This window comes from Tachypleus tridentatus, chromosome 6, assembly GCF_004210375.1.
Source record: "Tachypleus tridentatus isolate NWPU-2018 chromosome 6, ASM421037v1, whole genome shotgun sequence".
NCBI lineage: Eukaryota > Metazoa > Arthropoda > Merostomata > Xiphosura > Limulidae > Tachypleus > Tachypleus tridentatus.
The window spans coordinates 120,003,448-120,030,552 of record NC_134830.1 but is presented as its reverse complement, the minus strand read 5'-3'; the positions used below and the strand labels follow the sequence as shown (position 1 = coordinate 120,030,552).

Genomic DNA, 27,105 nt, shown 5'->3' with positions numbered 1-27,105 from the left:
CAGAAAGAAGTCTATACTATAACATATTTTTGCATATATTCAGTAATAATACATTACAAAATGACAAATACGTATAAGATTGAATAAATCTATCTATTCTTTATCAATAAACCTCAAGTTAAACAATTCCAGTAAAATTATAAATTTTAACATTCGCCGAACCGTAGCCAAACACAAACTAGTATTGAGAATACCATGGAGCAGCGACGGCATTTTTTTATATGTCTGGAAAAGTTTTTTATTTTTTATACTTGATGTGGTATTCATCGGATGAGACGAGACGAAGGCTCTTATACTTTATTCGAGCGAATTGAAGCTGTCACTGTGAAACTTTTGTGATCTATAACCGTTTTTGTTGTTTTATAATCCACGAAAGCTGAGTAGCATCTGGCAAGCAAATGTTATTTATCATTGCTCGATTCCGGTAATAAATTAAACGAAATTTTCCGCGCCACAATTTGAGATGGTTCGTCTTGTTGGGCTGCGTATTTAGAAAGAATTCTTACCTTCTGTCTTCAGGTCTGGTTGACCACAAGAACAACTTTAGGGTCGATTGGCAAGTATGTGAAGCTTTCAGTACACATTAAATAATTTAACAGTTAATTTTCTTATTTAGAGCAAACTGATGAATTGAAATAAGAAAATTTTATCAGAATGCTTAATTATTGTGTAAGCTAACGTTTGTGTTAAACTTTAAAGACGAGTGATTTTTTACTAGTTACGCTTTGAAGTTACACCATAGGCCTAGCTTTAATTAGGCTTAACGTTAAATTCTCACAAGATCTATAGTTCTTTCTGTAGTAATAGTAATATAGTTTTGCTAATAGTAGGGATAAAAAAATATATCTTATTAGCCGTACTAGTAGAACAATTTCTAATATTTTTATTATCAAAACCATGAAAATTAAGAGTCAAAAGAAAATGTGTACGTCAAGTTTTCGTTGACAATTTCGAAACTGACAAAAGATAATTCCATGGAACTTGTATTTGCTTAAATCGTAACAAATTATAACTTAAGATGTAATAATCTGTGAATTGATTTACATTTAAACTTGAAATAAACTAAAAGAAAAGTAGCTTTAGTGGGTCACAAAATATAGAGTAATGTCTGAAGAAACATTTGTGGCTTTCTTTTAACTTTCACTGATATTTGTAGAGAATATTTGTCATACCTTTTCAGTCTGTTGCTAATTCTATTGATAAATTACAAGTATAGTGTTATTAATAGCAAACTTATGTTACATTGTACATTTGAATGGATAAGTTAGAAAATTACAGTCAAGGAAGTAATTTAGTAGGAAGTTTGATATTTCATTAAAGTAAATAGTGTACTGTAAGTTCTTACATTTAATCAGCAAAACCATTGGATTTTTTTTTAACTAAGAAAATTGTTATTAACAAATCAACATTTTTGTCCACTTATTTAATTTTTTCTCAGATAATCCCAGTGTTCATTTTTTAATTAGTAATATTTAATAAGTATGTGTTAAATGTATTTATCCTGTTTTATTTAGATGTTATGCTATGTGTTGTTTTGCAGTCAAACAACATTTAAAACTACACCTACCTAATATTTTATTTTTAATCAATTCATGGAGAATGGACATTAGGAATTATTGCTATATCTGCATAACAAAATATGCCTTTTGTGTTATGTGTTAGCTAAGTAATTGTGAAAGGTACATTATAATTTTGTGAAAAGCTATTTTTATACATCTAGTCTCTCTGAAAAGAAATTATTTTTTTAGCAAGTACTGATCTTGATACATAATAAATGTAGGTAATTAGTGACATGTTATTTACACATTATATTTTCTGTGCTAGTTATGAATGCCTATACTTTTTGGTCTAAGTAAATAATTTTGAAGATTTATAAAACAGTAATACCTTTAAGAAAATTTTAATCTCTGTGGATTTGGTTCTGATGAGAATACTGCTTCCAGTAATAAAGTTAACGTGAATGGATAATACTTATTTTATGGTTGTCTGTTATCCTGAATTATCATATACATAAAAAATTATTTGTTTCCTCAAACAATTTCCAAAGTTTCACTCTGCATTTGCTTCAAACATCATCTGTATGTAGTAGTAATATTAATTTGTTGATGCTGCAAGACAGGATGCTTTAAGCTCTTATTAGAAACAGACCCTCTTTATATGACAGCTCTTATAAAACATTTCCAAATTCTCAAAATGTGTAAATTTACATATTTTGGTATTGGAACTCATTGTGTAAGACTGACAAGGTCCTGCTCATTAACCTTTTCATTATGAGTTTGGTGGAATCCACCTAGCCTGTAACCATGAAAGCATCCACGAGGGTGATTATGATTTTTGATAATATACCTGTATCTTTACAAGTAAACATTACAAGGCTTTTCTACACAAAATATCAGGTTTTTGAATTAGCTATTAAGATTTTTTAATTAAATATTTTCTCATAAAAGTTTTCTTTCAGAATGTTTACTATCCAACATGCAGAATAATTTTGATTTTAAGATTAAAAATACTTCTATGCATTAAAACATTTTCAAATTTTACATCCAAGGTCATTATAATCTTGACATAATTATCAAATATTAAATATCAAATAATATATACACTATTCTTTTTATTACTGGGTTGGTTTAATTAAATGACTGACTTCATAACTTAAAAAAGAAAATAATTATAAATTATATTTTTTCATTTTTAAATTACTACAAATTATAAGAAAAATACAGATGTTTAGTCTATAAAGCTTAAATTTTATAATATGTATATGTATTTATTATTTTTATTAGATTGACCTTTTGGCTGTGACTGGCTAGCATTACTGAAGTTGCATTGATGCAGTGCATGTGAACAAATCTTACTATATCCAAGAATATAAAGCTAGCCTTCAGTAAATGACCTGTCTTGGCTGTATTTTAGAGGAATAATATTTCATAAAATGAAGTCAAATTTTAATTTTAATGTGGGTTTGTATTATTATTATTATTATTTAAAATGTTTAAATTTCAATTATTTTTCTTAAAATATAAAACAGCAAATAAAAAATTATAGAAAATAATTACCTCTTTAGTTTGAAACTTTGAACTTGTTTGCTGCTTGCTGTAGGTTGCTAAGCCTCATCAAAATTTGCATGTGAAGGATGTGAAACAAAATAATTTTTTTAAAGTTTATATATACATTTTGAAATAACAAGAAATCATTAATTTGTATGTTAGTACATTGGATTCCACTGTAACATACTAAACTTGGTAACTAAGCTATATTTGGGTCTAAAAATATTAAATTTTAACTTGCTAATGTTTTATCTTACCTTTTTGAACCCAAACTTTAGAAGAACGGGCTTGGCACTGAATATTTATGTTGAGAAAGCCACCAAGGAGATGTTCTAAGCTTTTGATTGGACAGAAAGAAGTAAATGTATGTGAGTGCTTCCAAAAATGGGAAGAAGCCAGTGTGTTTGATTCAGTATATAAGTGATATCTCAGTAAATAGAAAAGATTTAACAGGTTTTTATTTGGCAATCTAGCTTGCCAATATTGGTAATTTCAATTTCTAGTTTGTACAAAACCATATACTTTTTACTTGGACATACAAACATCTAACCTAAACCAATACTGCATTCGACACACCATGTTACACACAAAAATTGATATTTAGGATTTTTTTTTTATATTTACTTTTAAATTAATAAATTAATTATTATATAATACTAACATTTGAATTATAACCTATAATTTGATACCAAACTTATTGACATACATTTATGAAATAGTAGTTAAATAAAATTTTGAAGGCAAGTCCACAAATGCAATGATATGGTCTTTGACCTGAGACCATAGATAGGCCCATAGAGATAGGGTTCTAAAAGAATTGGCTTTTCTCACTTTCTGAAAATAACAAAAATTTACAAACACAAATCTCTGAAAAGCTGTCCAAATGTTTGGTATAAATAATGAACAAAAGACACAGAACTGTCCAAGAAGTTGTCTTAAGTTGGAGATATAAATAATAATTAACAAAACAACTTGGAACAGTTTCTTAAAAAACTCCAGTAGTCATATTATTCTATCAGAAAAATGCCCATTCTTTCTACATCTAAATTTCTGTGTTATTTATTAGTCTTAACTTTTCAACTAGTGTCATGCTAATTTAATAATAATTGTCTGACTTGATACATTGTGACAGGTTTTTGAGAATTCAAGTTAAGTAGTGTAACAAGATGGAAGTTATCTTTTTGGGACTTAAATCTTGATAGTTACAATATCAGGAAGGATGTACTCATTCAAAACAAAATCTTAGCTAGAGACTTCTAACAGTTTAATAATGTAAGAAAACCTTTCTAAAACATTATATAAGAATCAGTCATTTACTTTTCTTAAAAGTCTTATTTGTAATTGTTTCCATGTCTATGACCTGATGCTTTCTGATGTAGAGTTATCTATATGATATCAGAGTAACTGATATTTGATCTCATGAGTAGATGTATGATTATTAAGTTTGATATTTCTAAGAAAAATTTCTGTAGAGTTAAATTTTTTGAAACTTTTGAGTTCTTTTATATACATTTCTCAAACCATTTATACTGTGTTTGCAAATGCTAATATACATGTTCTATATATTTGATACACAAGTTAACCTCCTAGTTGATGCCTTTTTGGGAATTAATTTATAATAGGAATATTTTACTATAGGACTCTTAAATGAGGAAGTTTTTTGTATTAGTGCAAGTGTGTAGTTTATATCTTATATTCTACATTTTGCTAGGGAACTTAGATTTGAGTAATCTTTCTTTGAAAATCCATAAATGATGTGATGATTAAAATTATTAGACTTTTTTGTTAAATTGTTCTTTAACGTAGTGATGTATTGTTAGAAGTTTTTGTTACTTCGTTGACCATGCGAGTAACTCTGCTTATGTGCTAATGTCATATGTACCTCTTAGTCATTTACTAATCTGCTAATCTTTTGCTATGATTTCTGTCATGTGAAAACACTTTTCAACAATATGTAAAACTAGACTAAAATTGTGGATAAAATATGATTTCCTGACAAGTATGAGGTTGGTAAACCTGTTGTAACAGTAGATTTGATCAAGAAATAAGGAAAGTCTATTTTTGTAGTTGATAGTTTGACTGAAGTTTAAGTTGCCTCAAAAATAAACAGTTTGGATATATTTAAAGGCCAATGAGAACAATTTTTATTCAGACAAAACAAAATGAAAAAAGTATGACTGCTTAAACAAATGGATGATTGCCATAGCTGGATCAGTAAATAGTCCATGGACTTTGTTTCCTTAATGTGGATCTTTATTGGACTAATCGTAATAAAATTGTAAATCCAAAATGTAAACTTGCTGTCTTTGTCCAGTTAGCAGCATCACCTTGTGTCTTCACAGCATTGGTTGGCAGTATATTGTATTATTGTTGTAGTCAGCCAGGAAAGGATATTCCGATGCCAACCTGTCTAATTTGGACACATCCTACAGTACTGAAATATTCTTGTGGGTAGAGAAGACATTACCTTCTAAGAGAATAAAGAAATGAAGCTAATAGAATAAAAAACCTGCTCTCTCGACTTCTTATGGCTACCATAACAGTGTGGAAACTATAATTTTTTAAAAAGAAATTCAGTGCCACTGTAAAAGGTGGAAAACATACAAAGTGTCTGCATATCACACTACTTATTTTTTTCTCTCAGACCAATATTTAACTTTAAAATCATTTTTAAACTTGCAACATGATTCAGGAGCATGTTCACTTCACCTAATTCTTAAAAAAGATGCACATCACATGGGTAGCACAAACTGTGTAACACAGAAAAAGCAATTCACAGTTACACATAGACAAAAACACATATTAACAAAGATAGTAATAAAGTACCAAAGGAAGGGGCTTTTGATGTTAAAAACATATGATGATGATAAAAACAAAACTAATCGTGACTACCTACTTCTTTAAACTTGGGTATCTAACACACTATGCAGGCATATGAAAATCATTTAATACAGATAATAAGCCAATATTTCACATAATATTTAAAAATAAAAAATGTCCTTTAACATTAACCTATTAAACTACAATATCCAATGAAACAATACAAAATTAAACTATTTAACAATGACACCAACAATGAGAGTAAAAGGATTTACTACTGAGATATGTACATAAAATATTTTACAATGTATAACCCAAAAAAGCATACTAAACTCAACTAAACATCAAGCCATAACCAAAATAACTATCAACATGTTTATAGACTAGAATGCTTCATTAAATATGGTAAATGCATGCACTGAAGGAATAAACAGAAATAAGTTTCAATGCCACTCCCCAACATTATTTAGATATGGAGTTTGAGTGGGCATCACCTTAACTGTCCATTGTCAGTGGAACTTCATCTCAGTGCATCTGTCTCCTTTGCTAACTGAGTAATGGAGAGCTGATCATTAGTTGGTATCTGTCAGCCATTATCTTTTGTTATACTGTCAGTCTTACCAACAAACAGAATTAGGCTTGGGGAAAACTGCTGACTAGTTCAAACTAAGTTAGCCATACAAATCCTTCATAGAAGGTTCTAGATTCCATTGTAAGGTCAGGTGAATTACTGTGGTTAAAAGTTCATCTATGAGTTTTAATGCATATTTAAGCTCATAAACAAAATACTTGTCAAGTAACAAGTCTAAAGGCTTAATGTGTACTCGTGCCCATTTTTGCCCATAGAATGTGCCCAAGGTATTTAGATATACTGATCCAGGAACTTTTATGGGTTTCCATTTGATTTATATGTGGCTCTGCTGCCCACTTCTGTCTCCAACAATCATTTGGCACACTTGTGCGAACCTCATTCTCCTATCTGATTTTCATACACACAGCACCCACTTACAACAGGGAGAAATGTGGGTTGACTTCCTGGGTCTTGTTCAGTTGAGGTGGCTTGAGATAGGTGGAGCTGATTATAAAACTAATCTTTCACCATGACAGAAAAACATGTAGGTTCAAGAAGTCTCAAAAGATTTACATTTGGAAAGTCCTAAAATTATGCAGGTTTTAATCACTTTATATTGATCCTTCACCAACACTCCCCTTTGCAACTTCCATTTACATGTAAGGTAATAGGTATGGGGCAGATTATGAGGTTTCACCATATGTATGGTATCTTATACTCCCAATGTCACACTCAGAGCCAAAATTTTTGTACTTCAAAAACTTTATTTTGCAATGAAAAAGTGTTAAGAAAGTATTTGGTTGACTGTTTTTTTTGTTTTTTTTATGTTAATAAAAATATCCTAATCCACTTTATTAAGGTTATTTGTATCATAATCAAATACTGAGTATGTGTTTATATGCTATGGTATCTAAACCACTGTCTGTGAAGCTCATTCACTACTTGTGTTTAACCCCCTCAGTAGTATTTCATCTCAGTCAAGCTGAAAGACTTTTTTGTACTATGCTGCAAGAGAAAAATATCTAAGCACATTGCTAGAACCACCAGCTGAAACAGAGTTCTTAAAAACTGTTGAGTTTATCTCTGCCATGAAAATTTCATCTGTCAAACATTTTATTACTGGTATTAGTATAACATTTACACAGCATTCTCCATCCAGGTCTATTTACACAGCATTCTCCATCCAGGTCTATTTACACAGCATTCTCCATCCAGGTCTATTATTGGTATTAGTATAACATTTACACAGCATTCTCCATCCAGGTCTATTATTGGTATTAGTATAACATTTACACAGCATTCTCCATCCAGGTCTATTACTGGTATTAGTATAACATTTACACAGCATTCTCCATCCAGGTCTATTACTGGTATTAGTATAACATTTACACATTTACACATTACTGCATTCTCCATCCAGGTCTATTACTGGTAGTTAGCATTCTCCATCCAGGTCTATTACTGGTATTTATAACATTTACACAGCATTCTCCATCCAGGTCTATTACTGGTATTAGTATAACATTTACACAGCATTCTCCATCCAGGTCTATTACTGGTATTAGTATAACATTTACACAGCATTCTCCATCCAGGTCTATTACTGGTATTAGTATAACATTTACACAGCATTCTCCATCCAGGTCTATTACTGGTATTAGTATAACATTTACACAGCATTCTCCATCCAGGTCTATTACTGGTATTAGTATAACATTTACACAGCATTCTCCATCCAGGTCTATTACTGGTATTAGTATAACATTTACACAGCATTCTCCATCCAGGTCTATTACTGGTATTAGTATAACATTTACACAGCATTCTCCATCCAGGTCTATTACTGGTATTAGTATAACATTTACACAGCATTCTCCATCCAGGTCTATTACTGGTATTAGTATAACATTTACACAGCATTCTCCATCCAGGTCTATTACTGGTATTAGTATAACATTTACACAGCATTCTCCATCCAGGTCTATTACTGGTATTAGTATAACATTTACACAGCATTCTCCATCCAGGTCTATTATTGGTATTAGTATAACATTTACACAGCATTCTCCATCCAGGTCTATTACTGGTATTAGTATAACATTTACACAGCATTCTCCATCCAGGTCTATTATTGGTATTAGTATAACATTTACACAGCATTCTCCATCCAGGTCTATTACTGGTATTAGTATAACATTTACACAGCATTCTCCATCCAGGTCTATTACTGGTATTAGTATAACATTTACACAGCATTCTCCATCCAGGTCTATTACTGGTATTAGTATAACATTTACACAGCATTCTCCATCCAGGTCTATTATTGGTATTAGTATAACATTTACACAGCATTCTCCATCCAGGTCTATTACTGGTATTAGTATAACATTTACACAGCATTCTCCATCCAGGTCTATTACTGGTATTAGTATAACATTTACACAGCATTCTCCATCCAGGTCTATTACTGGTATTAGTATAACATTTACACAGCATTCTCCATCCAGGTCTATTACTGGTATTAGTATAACATTTACACAGCATTCTCCATCCAGGTCTATTACTGGTATTAGTATAACATTTACACAGCATTCTCCATCCAGGTCTATTACTGGTATTAGTATAACATTTACACAGCATTCTCCATCCAGGTCTATTACTGGTATTAGTATAACATTTACACAGCATTCTCCATCCAGGTCTATTACTGGTATTAGTATAACATTTACACAGCATTCTCCATCCAGGTCTATTACTGGTATTAGTATAACATTTACACAGCATTCTCCATCCAGGTCTATTACTGGTATTAGTATAACATTTACACAGCATTCTCCATCCAGGTCTATTACTGGTATTAGTATAACATTTACACAGCATTCTCCATCCAGGTCTATTACTGGTATTAGTATAACATTTACACAGCATTCTCCATCCAGGTCTATTACTGGTATTAGTATAACATTTACACAGCATTCTCCATCCAGGTCTATTACTGGTATTAGTATAACATTTACACAGCATTCTCCATCCAGGTCTATTACTGGTATTAGTATAACATTTACACAGCATTCTCCATCCAGGTCTATTACTGGTATTAGTATAACATTTACACAGCATTCTCCATCCAGGTCTATTACTGGTATTAGTATAACATTTACACAGCATTCTCCATCCAGGTCTATTACTGGTATTAGTATAACATTTACACAGCATTCTCCATCCAGGTCTATTACTGGTATTAGTATAACATTTACACAGCATTCTCCATCCAGGTCTATTACTGGTATTAGTATAACATTTACACAGCATTCTCCATCCAGGTCTATTATTGGTATTAGTATAACATTTACACAGCATTCTCCATCCAGGTCTATTACTGGTATTAGTATAACATTTACACAGCATTCTCCATCCAGGTCTATTACTGGTATTAGTATAACATTTACACAGCATTCTCCATCCAGGTCTATTACTGGTATTAGTATAACATTTACACAGCATTCTCCATCCAGGTCTATTATTGGTATTAGTATAACATTTACACAGCATTCTCCATCCAGGTCTATTACTGGTATTAGTATAACATTTACACAGCATTCTCCATCCAGGTCTATTATTGGTATTAGTATAACATTTACACAGCATTCTCCATCCAGGTCTATTACTGGTATTAGTATAACATTTACACAGCATTCTCCATCCAGGTCTATTATTGGTATTAGTATAACATTTACACAGCATTCTCCATCCAGGTCTATTACTGGTATTAGTATAACATTTACACAGCATTCTCCATCCAGGTCTATTATTGGTATTAGTATAACATTTACACAGCATTCTCCATCCAGGTCTATTACTGGTATTAGTATAACATTTACACAGCATTCTCCATCCAGGTCTATTACTGGTATTAGTATAACATTTACACAGCATTCTCCATCCAGGTCTATTACTGGTATTAGTATAACATTTACACAGCATTCTCCATCCAGGTCTATTATTGGTATTAGTATAACATTTACACAGCATTCTCCATCCAGGTCTATTACTGGTATTAGTATAACATTTACACAGCATTCTCCATCCAGGTCTATTACTGGTATTAGTATAACATTTACACAGCATTCTCCATCCAGGTCTATTACTGGTATTAGTATAACATTTACACAGCATTCTCCATCCAGGTCTATTATTGGTATTAGTATAACATTTACACAGCATTCTCCATCCAGGTCTATTATTGGTATTAGTATAACATTTACACAGCATTCTCCATCCAGGTCTATTATTGGTATTAGTATAACATTTACACAGCATTCTCCATCCAGGTCTATTACTGGTATTAGTATAACATTTACACAGCATTCTCCATCCAGGTCTATTATTGGTATTAGTATAACATTTACACAGCATTCTCCATCCAGGTCTATTACTGGTATTAGTATAACATTTACACAGCATTCTCCATCCAGGTCTATTACTGGTATTAGTATAACATTTACACAGCATTCTCCATCCAGGTCTATTACTGGTATTAGTATAACATTTACACAGCATTCTCCATCCAGGTCTATTACTGGTATTAGTATAACATTTACACAGCATTCTCCATCCAGGTCTATTATTGGTATTAGTATAACATTTACACAGCATTCTCCATCCAGGTCTATTACTGGTATTAGTATAACATTTACACAGCATTCTCCATCCAGGTCTATTATTGGTATTAGTATAACATTTACACAGCATTCTCCATCCAGGTCTATTACTGGTATTAGTATAACATTTACACAGCATTCTCCATCCAGGTCTATTACTGGTATTAGTATAACATTTACACAGCATTCTCCATCCAGGTCTATTATTGGTATTAGTATAACATTTACACAGCATTCTCCATCCAGGTCTATTACTGGTATTAGTATAACATTTACACAGCATTCTCCATCCAGGTCTATTACTGGTATTAGTATAACATTTACACAGCATTCTCCATCCAGGTCTATTATTGGTATTAGTATAACATTTACACAGCATTCTCCATCCAGGTCTATTACTGGTATTAGTATAACATTTACACAGCATTCTCCATCCAGGTCTATTACTGGTATTAGTATAACATTTACACAGCATTCTCCATCCAGGTCTATTACTGGTATTAGTATAACATTTACACAGCATTCTCCATCCAGGTCTATTATTGGTATTAGTATAACATTTACACAGCATTCTCCATCCAGGTCTATTACTGGTATTAGTATAACATTTACACAGCATTCTCCATCCAGGTCTATTACTGGTATTAGTATAACATTTACACAGCATTCTCCATCCAGGTCTATTACTGGTATTAGTATAACATTTACACAGCATTCTCCATCCAGGTCTATTACTGGTATTAGTATAACATTTACACAGCATTCTCCATCCAGGTCTATTATTGGTATTAGTATAACATTTACACAGCATTCTCCATCCAGGTCTATTACTGGTATTAGTATAACATTTACACAGCATTCTCCATCCAGGTCTATTACTGGTATTAGTATAACATTTACACAGCATTCTCCATCCAGGTGTATTACTGGTATTAGTATAACATTTACACAGCATTCTCCATCCAGGTCTATTACTGGTATTAGTATAACATTTACACAGCATTCTCCATCCAGGTCTATTACTGGTATTAGTATAACATTTACACAGCATTCTCCATCCAGGTCTATTATTGGTATTAGTATAACATTTACACAGCATTCTCCATCCAGGTCTATTACTGGTATTAGTATAACATTTACACAGCATTCTCCATCCAGGTCTATTACTGGTATTAGTATAACATTTACACAGCATTCTCCATCCAGGTCTATTACTGGTATTAGTATAACATTTACACAGCATTCTCCATCCAGGTCTATTACTGGTATTAGTATAACATTTACACAGCATTCTCCATCCAGGTCTATTACTGGTATTAGTATAACATTTACACAGCATTCTCCATCCAGGTCTATTACTGGTATTAGTATAACATTTACACAGCATTCTCCATCCAGGTCTATTATTGGTATTAGTATAACATTTACACAGCATTCTCCATCCAGGTCTATTATTGGTATTAGTATAACATTTACACAGCATTCTCCATCCAGGTCTATTATTGGTATTAGTATAACATTTACACAGCATTCTCCATCCAGGTCTATTATTGGTATTAGTATAACATTTACACAGCATTCTCCATCCAGGTCTATTACTGGTATTAGTATAACATTTACACAGCATTCTCCATCCAGGTCTATTATTGGTATTAGTATAACATTTACACAGCATTCTCCATCCAGGTCTATTATTGGTATTAGTATAACATTTACACAGCATTCTCCATCCAGGTCTATTACTGGTATTAGTATAACATTTACACAGCATTCTCCATCCAGGTCTATTATTGGTATTAGTATAACATTTACACAGCATTCTCCATCCAGGTCTATTATTGGTATTAGTATAACATTTACACAGCATTCTCCATCCAGGTCTATTATTGGTATTAGTATAACATTTACACAGCATTCTCCATCCAGGTCTATTATTGGTATTAGTATAACATTTACACAGCATTCTCCATCCAGGTCTATTATTACAGCTAACCTGATGACATTCATCATATTATTATTAGCACCAATATTATACACTTTGTCTCTATGGCATTACTTAGAATGGTTGTACTTGTCAGGGAAATCTGTACTTCTGTGCAGCTCGTGATGAATAGATCATAGTGTATGTCAACTGATAGCTTGAGAAAGCAAGGAAGTTCACTCTCAGTCATAAAGTCATTGGCCTAAAGACCTTTTCAAGATTTGTTTCCTTGCATTTCACATATCTCCAACTCACTAAGTGATCTAAGACATTTTCCAGTACCTATATACAAATAGACATATTCTAGAATTTAATGTTACCAGTAAACTTTACTGATTTATTAGATATGTTCCTTATCAGTATCATTTATGTGAGTGAGAAAAAGCAAAGACCAAAACACTGACGCTTGAGATACCCTACTACAGGGTGCTCGGAAAGTCACTGTGCACTTTTATTTTTATTAACAGACATGTTTCAATATAGAATACAGGAGGTGGATATGAATGAAAATTATAAACAGTGTTGAAAGTGACCCCTGTTGGCATCAATACAGGCCTGGATCCTTCTTATTTTGTTTTTAAACACTGCTATCAGTTGCTGGCTTGAAATAGACTGAATACAATGCCATTACAAAACTCCACAGTGACTTTCCAAACACCCTGTAGTAGCATATAAAATGTATAACTTGTGATAAAAGGCGTAGTAACGTGGCCAAGTGGTTACGGTGCTAAACTTGTAATCTGAGAGTCAAAGGTTTGAAATTCCATCACACTGAGGTACACTTGCTGGTTTCAACCATGTGGACATTATAAGGTTATGGCCAATCCCAATATTCCTTGATAAAAGAGTATCCCAAGAGATAGCAGTAAGTGGTTATGACTAGGTGCCTTTGTGTAACTTTGCAAGAAATTCAATACAAACAAACATCACTGTGAAAATACAAAATCCTGTATCCTGAATTCTTTCAAAAGATGGACTTTTATTAATAAAAAGTAAACTTCCTAATTTACTCTTGATGAAGGTCCACATTTCCAAAAGCATTTAGGTTGTAGGGTTTTGTATTTTGTTCTTAATGCATCCTGAATGTAAAACTCAAGAATATGGGTATTAACACTTTTACTTCTAGGTCAAAACATTGTACTCAGCCTTATTAGTAAAAGTGTTTAATACCTGTACCAGCTGTTGTGAGATACATTTTCAACCAGCTTGTTTCTTTTACCTTTATTGTTTCTGAAACTATAAAATGTTACACAGTGATTTTTTTCCTAACCATATTAGATTAAATTAGATTATTATAAAATCTAATAATGTGAAATTTTAATGTTATACACACACACACACACACAAAATGTGAAAGCTTCTGTACTGCTCTTAGCAGGAAATTGTTTTCTTGTTCTTTTTAAAAGCTTTCTATAAAGTATCCATACATTGCATTATGTAATAAAATTTTTACTTGTTCCTGGACAGAAAGCATTATTTCCCAATTGCTTGTGCCTAAAATAAATGGAAAATACCTATTTTCTCTTCAAACTTTGCTTTTGTGACCTCATAGCATATAATGAAAACATGATGGGAGACTATATTTGGGGGCTGATATGTGAAAGTGATTTACATTACAGTCGCAAATCTCCAAGAACTACTTATTTCTAAACATTTTTGTTCATTTTATATAACTTTAGTATAAATACATGTAAACCTTGATTCATATGTTTTTATTCAGACCTTATGTAAATGAAAATGTGTAAATTTGCCCATTTTTACATAGGAAATAGGTTATTTTCTAAATTTCATTATCCAGGTCACAAAAGCAAAGTTTGAAGGGAATAATGGCCATTTTCTGTACTTTTTCAACATAAGCAATTAAGAAATAACCCATACTATCCAGGAACAAAATTTATGTTACATAGTGTTATTGGACCATCTACTTTATTGAATAGTTTTAACAACAGTAACAGTTCCAGCATGTGGGATACTCATGTGCTAAGGTTTTTATACTTTTCAATAATGATGTGTATAAGATATTGTCTGCAATATGAAGGTACTGGAAATAGTAATGTTGCATTCCCAACAAACAAATGCAGTTGCAAACATTTCTCTAGAAATTAGATGTAGATAATCAGTCAGTAATCGTCAGCTTATAAATCGGTTACGTTTTGCTAATCAAGAATGATCAGCCATTGCCAAGAAACTGCTCATTATGTTTTCAGTTGTTTTTATTTTCTTTAAAGATATTTTAATTACCTTGTAGTATGATAGATATCATCAGATATAGTGTAGGATTGAATTACTTTTTTAATCATAAATTACTGTATCTATAAATGTATTGTATATACAGCTTAGTATGTGATATGATGGATGTTATTTTGTGGGTTTCTCCTCAAGTTCTTAGATTTTATGTAATAGGTCTAGTAAAGGTTCTTGTTACAGTGTGGTGGATAATATAAAATTCAGTGAAAACAAATTCATGCTAACCTTTGACACTTAGAGACAGCTCAGTATTTACTGTTTTGTAAGAAAGCCTGTGATAATACTAAGTGACATGTTTGCAAAAATTAAAAACTAATTCATAAGGTGTAAATTGAGTTATTATAGAAATCAAAGTAATAAGATCGAATGTTTAAATTTAGAAGTGTTTGAATTTTTCCAGCATCAGTGTTAAAAAATTGACTTTTATAAGTATCAATGTATACGTAGTATATAAAAGCGAAGTGATGGCTGGTCATGCTCAGTTTCTTCAAATTTTGTAAGTTAAATGAATATAATTCCACTTTTTCTTCTATAGTGTTTTCTCTTGATTGTCTGTTTCTATTTTAGTGGAAATTAATTGCTAACAGAGACACAAATCTCTCCTAACTTTTGTAACTTTTTCTGCTATATAAACGTCTGTAAAGGAGGGTGTTCCAAGAACCAGATCAAGCATGGTGTGATGTGTGTGGCACCACATCATGATGTTGAGCTAAGTAGGATCCACGTAGGAAAGGTGGGAATACGCCCTTGATTGAAGATGCAGAATTACATTCCAAACATCTGTGATAAAAAGAAATGTAAAAAAAATTACCATAAATCTATGCTTGGGAATTATTACAAAAAAACTTTTGTAATGTGATAGCCAATCCCACTCTTCATTAAAAACAGACTAAAGATAATTATCTCTAGGAAGAGAATGACTTTTGCTCAGAAGAAGACATGATCACATGATTGTCATATATTTTAATTTTTTATCTAAAGGCATCAGTATGAAACTTGTTTATGGGAAAGAAAATTTTGAATTTCTTCTGTTTAGTTATTTTGTGCATTGTCAATTTTATATGCAATAGTTTTGTTTTCCAGTAATATTTGGTGAGCTTTTTTGTTAGTATAATCACAGATGTTTAAGTGAGAAGTTGTTCATACAGAAAGAATACAGTAATGGACCTGCTTGTATTTTAAGGTACAGGCTCGAAGCTGTACAAACAAGTGCTTGCTAAGAAATCAATAGATCAAAAACTTATTAAAGCTTGGTGCACACTTTAGTGTTTAAGCAGGATGTGACGACAACCCATCTTTTGTTTCCCTTTCTGTGCTTCCTATCCATATAGAGCTAGAGATAATTAAACAGGATTCCTGTTGTTTAAGTAGATTAAATACTTAACAATGTTGTATAATGTTTTGCTGTTGTGTGTCTAACAGTTTGTCACAAACTGTTAAGTGAGAAAGTTGAACAACCAACATTTTTTGAGTGAATAAAGAATAATTGCTTAGCATGTTAAAGTAAGTCACTTACAAAGTAACGATGTTTGTTTGTAGCTTGTAGTAAAGAAGAATCATATTGTTAGATCTTCACTTTCATTTAGACTTTTATGGTAAACATAGAACAACAGTCATCACTGTGGCTAGTCACTGGCATTAATAAAGACTGGGAAAAAAGACAGTTACGTAAACAGGTAAAAAAAAGTTGTATTTTGTGAATGGTTTAAAATGAAAAGTTCCAGAATAAGCATTTTACTTTTTATTAGTTAACTGTATTAATAACAGCTTTATTATTAATTCATTTAGTTTACATGGTTTGAATAATTATCTTAGATTTGGCTTAGCTGTTATTGATACTGTTATTCAAAACACTTTTCTGACTTTTTAACCTGTTTGTGTAATTTAGTTTGTGTTTTTTTCTGGTTGACTTTTTTCTCATTCTTGAGTAGTTACGTAACCAACAGCCAGTAGACTATATCCTTGCATTCGTGAATGACAGTATTTGCAGTGATGCTGACAGAATTATTAATATAAAATATTTTGATAGTTGAAATAATTTAAGGTAGTAGTAATTAGAAATAATATTTTTGATTACTTAATTATTTTCAGGAGTTGACACTAGTTAGTTAAGATTAACAATCATGGATTTATCACAAATAATGAGAAATTAAAATGGAATTATTTTTGGTTACTTGAATAATTGGAATAATGAAGTAGTAGTAGTAAATGGAAACATTGATTTCAGTTTGTTAAATTAATTAGTTTAATCGTAATTTTGACTAGCTGATTAATTTAGATGCTCTTAAGTAATAATTATACTGATTGGTCGAGCTAATTGCACACATTTACTGAGTACAGGGTAAACAAATACAAACACAAGTTTGTGTACTATGAACAACCTGAAGTGTGGTTGTACAAACCAAGCAGATTAATCTAAGTTAACTCTTATATTCCTAAATTAACTTGAAATGAATCAAAATATTATTATTACCTAAATTTCTAATAAAATAATTTAAATGTGAGCTAGAGAGAGCTGTGAATTTTAATGGTGATGTTAAGATTAAAGTTTTATCAGATAGGTCTAGGTACCAAGAAAGTCCATAGGATGTGACATAGTTATCTACAGTATTAAAAAGTACATTATGTAGATGCACAACAAACAAGATAGTTTTGTAGAATATAGAATTTGTTTCAAAAATCATAGTTGATCAGCCAGTGTGTTTTCATGAAGTATTTGGATCAGAATTGGGATTTATAATGTTGCTTATTGAGTTACTTTGTGTAACAAACTTTATTTTACATTAACTAATGTCATTTGTAATGTAGGCCTACTATAACATACAACAGTGTAAAGTGTTTAAACCTCAATATTTGTTTTAATTAAATATAATTTTGAAGATTAAGAAGTTGTGTATCAAGCTCAATATTTCTTTCATTTTGTCATACTCCCAAATCTTAATGTCTTGACAGTCAGCAAAAAGGTGTAAAAGTTTATTTATCATATGTACTTGATACTATATAGCAAAAGAGCAAACACACTTAAGCTTGAATTAATATTAACAATTTAAAATAAGATTGCATAACTCAAAATAAATTGATCCCAATTGTGTACATGTGGAGATAAAATTTTCAGTGTTGTATTTTGTGTTTTTTTTATGGCTGTTTTTGCATTTTGTTACCACTACTACACCCCTTTTTAATGGATCTTCACCAAATCTCTTTGCTCCATGTGTTAATACTCGTAAATTTGCAGTTTCATATTTTACATTTTTCACTTTATTTTCTACAACTACGTATAAGAGGAGCTACAATTGTCATAAGATAACCTTTCATTAGTCATAAATTTACATAATGTTAGTCTGGGGAATGAATTTTACAGGAGTATGTGTCCAGAGACAAATCAATTATTATAAATTATGTGAAATACACTTACTGAATAGACAAAGCTATAGAGAAGTGGTATACTTACATGTAACACAAAATTAACTGTCTGAGTCTCATGTCAAAAGATAAAAATAAGTTCTGAATTAACTATGTTTATTGCTTGGTCAAAGTGAGTGTCAATGTTTTGAAGAATTACTTTCAAAATCTAATTAAACAATTTATTAATGCATGTTAGTAAGTTTAATTGTGAAATGTAGGTTAAAATTTAAAATTTTTCATATTATGCAATTTTTAATTTCTAAAATCAAATGTATTCTTGATGATGGCTTCTTTGTGTCACATGGCTCAACTCTCCTAAGAGCTTCTTTTTTCAAATTCTCTCCTTTTCCTTATAACTCTGTCAGATTGGCTGAAACAATCAGAAACTTAAACTGTATGTATGGACAAGCCATGATATGAAATTTAATCTTCAAACTTTATGGGATATAAATAAATTTGTAACACCCAATGTAGTGTCTCTGCTTGTTACAACTTTAAATGAAATTAGCTATACGACATTATCTTATCTGTATAGACATATTTTAACTGACAGGAAAGTTTTCTCCTAAAAGAAAATAGATTTTTTTTCTTGGCATCTTTAAATATTATAAATTGTATATCTGGAAGTTCCAATAATTTTTTTTTAATTTAAAGAACTAACTACAAAATCAGGCCTAACTCAGTTATGTTTTGCTATTGTAAAGATAACTCATCACTTTGTTTACTTGTGACAGTTATAACTTGTAGCTAATTAAATTTTGCTGTGATTATTATACTTGACTGGAGGGTCAATACTGAAATTGGCACTAAGTAACAACAATAAGACCATAGATTTACAGAAAATAAATGTGATAAACTTGACAGTTGAAATTTTGGAGATAAGATCTACATGAAACAAAATAAATTATGCAAAGAAAGAAGGAAGAAAAAGTTATTGTTCTTTGTTGATTTTTAATGTTTTATTTCACTGTAAGTTGATTGTGACTGGTTTCACTGTTGTTAGTGTTTAGTTAGACAAAATAACAGTTAACGTTTTACCAGAAAAACTTTTGATATTAATTTAGGAGATCGTAAACGTTATGGAACTAAAATATAAAACTGTAAAATGAAAAAAAATTTTAACATGAAAATTGTCTTGTACTTAAGTGTCACACTGACACAGTAAATTCCTAGACAGAAGTAAAAATAATTTATCAAAAAATTGTATTTTTTTAATATACAAGAGATTTGTAACATTTAATTAAAAGCTTGCCCAAATTTCACAAAAATACATATAGTAAATTCAGAATTATAGTGAACATTTCTTTTCTAGTATAGCATTGTCCTCGGCCCGGCATTGCCAGGCGGTTAAGGTACTTGACTCATAAACCGAGGGTCACGGGTTCGAATCCCCATCACACCAAACATGTCCGCCCTTTTAGCTGTGGGGCATTATAATGTTATGGTCAGTCCCACTATTTGTTGGTAAAAGAATAGCCTAAGAGTAGTGGTGGGTGGTGATGACTAGCTGCCCTCCCTCTAGTCTTACACTGCTAAATTAGGGACGGCTAGTGCAGATAGCCCTCGTGTAGCTTTGTGCGAAACTCAAAAACAGTATTTGAGAAAACAACAGCATTGTCCAATAGACCAGAGTTGTAAAGTGTTAACAATAAAAAAACAAAACAAACTGTGGTTTCCAAAATGATTTCACTTTTAATTTTCTTTGATTAGAAATGTTAAAAGCATGATATTACAGACAATTCATAAATTTTTATACCTGCACATTATATAAAATGTGTTTTATAATGTTCATAACTAAAATATAAGTTTATTGCTATGACGGTAATACAGGTTTGATTTAGCCATTATGATTTCATTCATGAAAATAAGGTATTTACTATCGATGTGTAGGAAATTACACCTGTTTTATTGAGTTTTAAATGCAAATTTAAGATATCTGATGAAACCATGGTCATGAGTAAAATTAGGTTTTGTGAAAGGTATTGTTGTTGTCTTTGCTCTTCTCTTCAGTTTCAAGTGTCAGTGTTAATTGTAACGGCTTTGATGTTAATACAAGTCCCATCTTTACTTGAGTTTTCTGAGTAATGTTTGTTTGTCTGACTAAATGTCCCTTCTTTCTTTCTCTTTTTTCATTGTTTGTTTGTTACAGTAAGTGGTTTTGATGTCATTAAACCATGCTAGATGTGTATAAGTGATCCTGCAGTAATATTAACTGTCCACTTTTTGAAAGACTGTGGTGGTGAGAAATAGATTAATTATGGTTGTGTGGTTTTATCATGTCTGATTTAATATATTTTAAAGACTTTTTTTTTAGATGTAAAGATTCTTTGTTTTAGTACCAAACATTTTGTTACAAATTGTACATTTGTGATGTAAAGTAGCATAAATTATGAATGGCAAGGGACTATTTGATATTTTAAGGCTATTTTGCATACTACCAACCACAATAAAAAAAAAGTAAATTTACTATTGTACTTTCCAGGAAGCCACCAAATTACCCCTATTAACTTTTTGTAATATACCAACCTCCACCACTGTCAGTGGCAACATATTCTGTAAACAAATCACCCTGCTAAAAAAAAAAAAAAGTATTTCAGCCTAGATGCCATTTTAAACACCTGTTCTCTCGTCATATTATCTTCACAATATGGCACGAAGGAATTGGAGGTCTTGGTTTTATTCTTTTGAGTAAGTTTATAAACTTGAGTAAGATTCCTCCTTATCCTTCTTTTCTCAAGAGAAAATAAAGATATTTTAATCTATTCCTTTAGTATAACCTTCCATACCCAGAAGCCATACTAGAAGACCTCTACACTTCTAGACATTTCCCAGTAAGTCAGCATTCCTTCTTAGCTAAGAAGACCCATGCTTTGTTGACTGTTTCCAGTTAGGCATAACTATTGATATTTCTCCATTAAATAATTTTGCAAAGGTTGTTTTTTTCAGGCTTTCCAAAAATATATTTCTATACAAAACTAATAGCCTCTGATTTGCAGGGCAATTATTATTACTCATTTAAAACATAGGAGGAATATGAGGAAAGTTCCAATCATCAGGTGTATGCCAATTATCTGTTAACATACTCTAAAACTGGTAAAACTTTATCTGGCCCTGATGTTTTATGTTTTTACTCTCACAGTCTTTCTACTTCTAAAGTATTAATGGATTAATATCAGTGAGATTCAGGATAGTATTCAATGTTTTCCATATAATGCTTGGTGAGAAATATTACCAGTATCTTCTTTCTTCTTAAAAAGCAAAAAAAGGTAAAATTTAAAAGTTCAGCCATCTTGTAGTCTTAAAAAAACAACAAAAACCTTGCTATATCATATCTTAAGGTTCAAACTCTCATTTTAACTTTTTTTTTCATTCCTTCAACATGCTTAAAAGAACCTTGCTTTTAGTTTTGCATTGTTCATCAAATTTGTTTGACTTCCTAGTTTATTTTTTATTTAAATTTCTAGCTTCCCAATAATAATGCCAAATCTCTATCCTGCTTGTCAGTTTAAACTTCTTAAACTTGTTACATTTATCATGTTTTATACTTTGTCTTTGATAAACTTAGTTTCCTTAAAGGATATATATGTTTAAAACTTCCTAAACCTGTTCCACATTGCTGTTTAACTCATTTCCTTCTTCACTACTGGTAAACTATGTCTAATGACCTCATAACTGAATCTAAACTTTTATTTCTTTTCATATCAACATGTAGCAAAGCTTCAAATCTAGTTGTGGAACAGCTATTCTTCCCTAAATGTTCAGGCACTTTTAACTTGCAAAAGTTCATTTTGATTGTTAACAGTAAGTCTAAAATAACATTCATTCTGGTTGTCTCTATGACACTTTGATATAGAAAAACCATCCTGAATTACTCCAAGAAACTTGTTCCCTACATACAGTACCAAATACTGTCTAAAATAATAATTTTCCCATAATTAATGAGTTATTAAGTCTATTATTAATGACCCTGATCTGATTATATAGTGGCTAAAAGATCTGTTCTTGGTACTCTGGATGAGATAAATTTGATCTCTTGTTCTTTGTTTAAACCCTTTGTTATTGACCTCAATCAGTAGATATACCATCCATTCCAAATTGATGTCAATTGCTGTGCTGGGGAAAGTCTTTCAACTTTAGGTATTAAACTTGAGTGTTTTGAGTAAGTGCTTTGAGACTTGTGTATTATTCTGTTAAGGTCTTATTATTTTTATGAGTTAAGAAAGACTCGCAAGCTTCAATAACAATGTGCTGTATATTTAATGAAAAATATTGTCAATTGTTTTGAAAACAGACAAAACATATTGCAAGTTGTGATATGTGATTAATTTGTTAATGCTGATAAGCTTAGTGTTTCATACTATGTATTGTATTAATTTGTGCTAGGTTTTCTGACCCATAGTGTTCTTTGTAGATCTCCAGTATAACTAGATTCTTTGGAAGACCACCAATCTTTCAGACTCTTGTTGTATGTACTAGATGTAAAAGATATATACCTTACTTCAAGTTAAACAAATTATGCTTTATTTCACTCTATATACTGTACAATCCACATATACACACATTAGTAAATAATAAAATTTCTTTTTTCCAAGAAAAAATTATTCAACTGTATTGATGTTTTATGTAAGCTTAAAAATAATAATCTGTGACATATAGTAGAGTTACTATTAACTATTTGTCAATGTCTGTCATTTATTAGAACCAGAATTTGTATACTATTCTTATTGAAATAATCTTTCACGTTTTAGGAAAATCTTTCTGTTGATAAAATTATTTAGTGTTCATTATGCACATATGTGCAAATATTTTGATGCTCTTGTGTATCAGGTAAAGACTGTCATTGTGACAATCTATTTTGAGTAGTTTCTTGGTTCAGGGTTGAACCAAAGCCCTTGCACTCTTACATGAGTACAATAATGGCTGAACTAAATGATTAATCTACTAGTAAGACAGTTTGTTTAACATCTGAAACCCACTACATCAAAGTTAAAAAGTTTTTATTGCTAAGTATTTGATATGCATTGCAGATTGGGACACTGGATGATTTGACATTTGATTTATCTGATGAAGAGACTTTGTTATTATTGAATTGAAATTTTAGTGAAGATGAGAAAAACACTGGAAGTTTTGCCTCCTTCCTTAAACAAGACAGTGGCTGTAAATAGTAAAACATCTTATAATAAAGTAAATAAATCTTTGAAAACAATCAAGTATCACTGATAGTGCAAATATTTGTGTTTTTGTTACTTTAACCATTTCTAGAGGGGTCACAGGTTAAAGGACATGGTATCAAAGTTGACTTGCATTCAAAACTTTATTGAACTACTATTTTATGAACTTACATCAGTTAATTTGGTATCAAACTGTAGATTATAATTAAAACTAGAGTATTGTTCATTATTTGGTTTCTTAATTGAAAAGTAAGTATCAAAATGTTAAATGTCAATTTTTGTGTGTTTCATGGTATGTTCCTAATTTGTACAAAACTAAAACCACCAATATTGAATGCTAGAATATAAAATAAGTACCTTATATCTTTTTAACTTGTTGTGATATTATATACGTACTGAATACAACATAGTGAATGTTCACCTCTTTCCATTTTTGAAAAGGATCCTTTATATAGATACTTCAATATATGACACGTGAATCAAAAGTATTGAAAGACCTCCAGTTGGTTTTCTTTGCCATTTTAACGTAATACGAGGCTACCTCGTTCTTTCAAATCAATATTTCAAGCAGGTAGTTTCTGTCTTTAGTTTGCTTGAAATATCATATTTTACTAGATCAAAATACATCTCGTGGTTACTAAGCTTGATAAATTATAGTTAAATTCTGTGGTTAATATAATAATTTATGATTTTTTGGTTATTAAACTGCAGATGTGAAACCTGAAAAAATTTAATTTTGTATCTTCCACGTACAAAATTTTAAAAGGCTTAACAACCTGCATCAAGCCACAACCAAGTACAAAGTTTATAGTTAAAAGAGGTAGTTGTTTGCTTTACTTTTATATTTACTATTCCATATTTTAAGAAAAATAAGTTTAATCACTTATTTTTGTATAGTAGTAATCTATATACACATGTAATAATTGAAATATGTTTTTTAAAAAATTCTAGTCTACTAAAATAGAGTCAAGACAGGGTCACTTTATGAAGATTAAACTAAAGGTCAGTTTTATATTATTGAATGCTGTAGCATGATTGCATGTTCCAGGTCATTATAACTTCTGTATCATTATTTAGGTACAGATGAAAAGTCAATATAATAAAAATAATAAATAAATGTGTGTGTATAAAAACATGTAAAGTTATAAGATTTAAGCTATTTCGTGTAAGCATTTATATTTTCATGTTATATTCTGTTTTAATTCTAGAAAGAATCATAATTTCTTTATTTCCTAATTTTTTATGGTGGTTATGAGATTGGTCAATTCTACAAGGCCCATACAGAGATTTATTAGTGAAAATAACAAATAAAATGTAAAGTTTCTTTCGTAAGAAACATTTGATAATTATATGGTTGTTATAAAGATTCTGCACATGAAATTTGAAATTACTTTACATGTTAGATAGACAATGTAAAAATAAAGGTATGAGAAAAATATTCCTCAATGAACCTTAAAACTTAATTTTAAAGAAATGATGTGAAAGCATTGTCATGCTTACTTGTAACCTACCAAATTTTGTAAAGTGTTTAATAATTTAAAATTTATAGCACAAAAAGTATAACAAGTGCAAAATGGTTAGGAGATCAATCTCAGAGTCCAAGTCCGTGCTGAAGGAATTAATAATCTAACATCAAAATGTGTTCCATTGTGTTGAGATAATTTATAACCTAAGTGAACCTTAGTCATTATAAAATATAAATGACTGGTGTTCTCAATTTGTCCCTGAAAAAGAAATGTTTGCCTTTTCAAAGCACTCGGACTATAGTGTTTTTATCATTTTTTGTCAAGATTTCTTGGAACCACATGTTTTTCTGACATCCTGAAAGTTGACTTGTTAATTTGAGCTAGTTCTGATTGCCACACTTATCAGATATCATCGAGGTTTTTCCTGTTTAGTGGTCAAGGACTCTTTCTCTGCAACTTAACAAGACATTGTATATTATTTTGTGATTGAAGGTGGTACAACCTGATATGAAGTAGGAGTCCTAATAAGGTAGCTCATCAGTTTGTATAGTCTATAAACTGTTTATTGGGTTTACATTATTTTTGGACAGTTTAAGTTTCACACTTTTTGGCTACTTAAAAGTGATTTCTCTCTTGAGATGTGGGCTGGTTAAGTGGTTTACTATCAGTTTCTGGATCTCTGTAGGAGTTGACTGGTTATGGTGCATTTTAAAACTTCATCTGGAATCCCCACCCCCTATCTAAGTGGTCTCTCCAGCCACTGATTTTGTGTCTAAAATATCTTGCATTATAAATACATTAACTTTATTTTGGTTTCATTGGCTTGCTGGCTGCACTTACTCTGTTAAATTGTCATTTTACATTTTCTAATGGCATGCCCAAAACATTTTAAAACTGATTATAATTCCCTGATTTCATATACATGAAGAATAAAACCATTTCCTCTATCAACTTTGTACTAACATTAGTACATTGAAATGGATGTAATTTGCTTGATTACTGGCCTGACAATGTGGTGGGTTGCAGCATAACATTGCATCATTTCACATGAACAGTATTTTAAATTTTGTTTTTAGTTGAAGTAGCTTTAACTTCATACCTTAAAAAAATAACATCTCTTTAGGATGAATAAAAATTGTTTTTATTTCAACCCCAAACCAACTCTGCTTTGAAACAAAAATATTTTTTTTCCTTAAACATTTTTCACCACAATCAAGCACATTGTTTCCATAGTAGTACAGTCTCTATACAGTTATTGTTTGTCACCAGAAAGAAAGTTTATGTTAACTATTACAAACATCAGTTTGTAGTAAACCAAAAACCCTGTTTTTTCAAGAGTGATACCATGTATCTCATATGTAAGTGTGCTGACATAACCTGTAGTATTATGAATATAACCTAAGATACAGTATTGATATTATTTAAAATAAGTTGCCAGAGGTCAAGCCAGAGTCTTTTAAAAAATTCTGCTTTTAATGTTTATTTAATTCCTTGAGCTTTTAACAGTGTAGAGTACTGCAAAATGATGTATTGAAAGATTATTTACTGTTTTTTCATTGAAGTAATAGATAATTTATTCAGTAAATTAAATGGCATTTATGTCCAAAATAAAAAAAACAAGCAGTGTTTTTGTTGTGTTTGTAAAAATAAGCATATAGTTAAAGCCACACAGGCTGTGAAGATATGTAAATAGAAGAATAGCTGAACAGTGGTAAAGTTTTATGTTTTTATTTAGT

General features: G+C 30.8%; 1 protein-coding gene across 17 annotated transcripts in view; it reads left to right on the top strand.

Annotated features, from left to right (window-relative positions):
- Positions 1-27,105, top strand: part of LOC143253451 (uncharacterized) — a 47,594-nt gene continuing 20,489 nt past the window's right edge. For 10 of the 17 annotated variants that reach the window (XM_076507373.1, XM_076507369.1, XM_076507365.1 and 7 more), the window contains exons 1-2: positions 1-560; positions 2,784-3,411. The gene's annotated coding sequence lies outside the window, so the exon portion shown is untranslated. Of the gene's footprint in view, positions 561-2,783; positions 3,412-13,047; positions 21,564-24,854; positions 24,981-27,105 lie in introns of those variants that run through there. The other 7 variants (XM_076507361.1, XM_076507358.1, XM_076507360.1 and 4 more) reach the window with 7 other exon arrangements.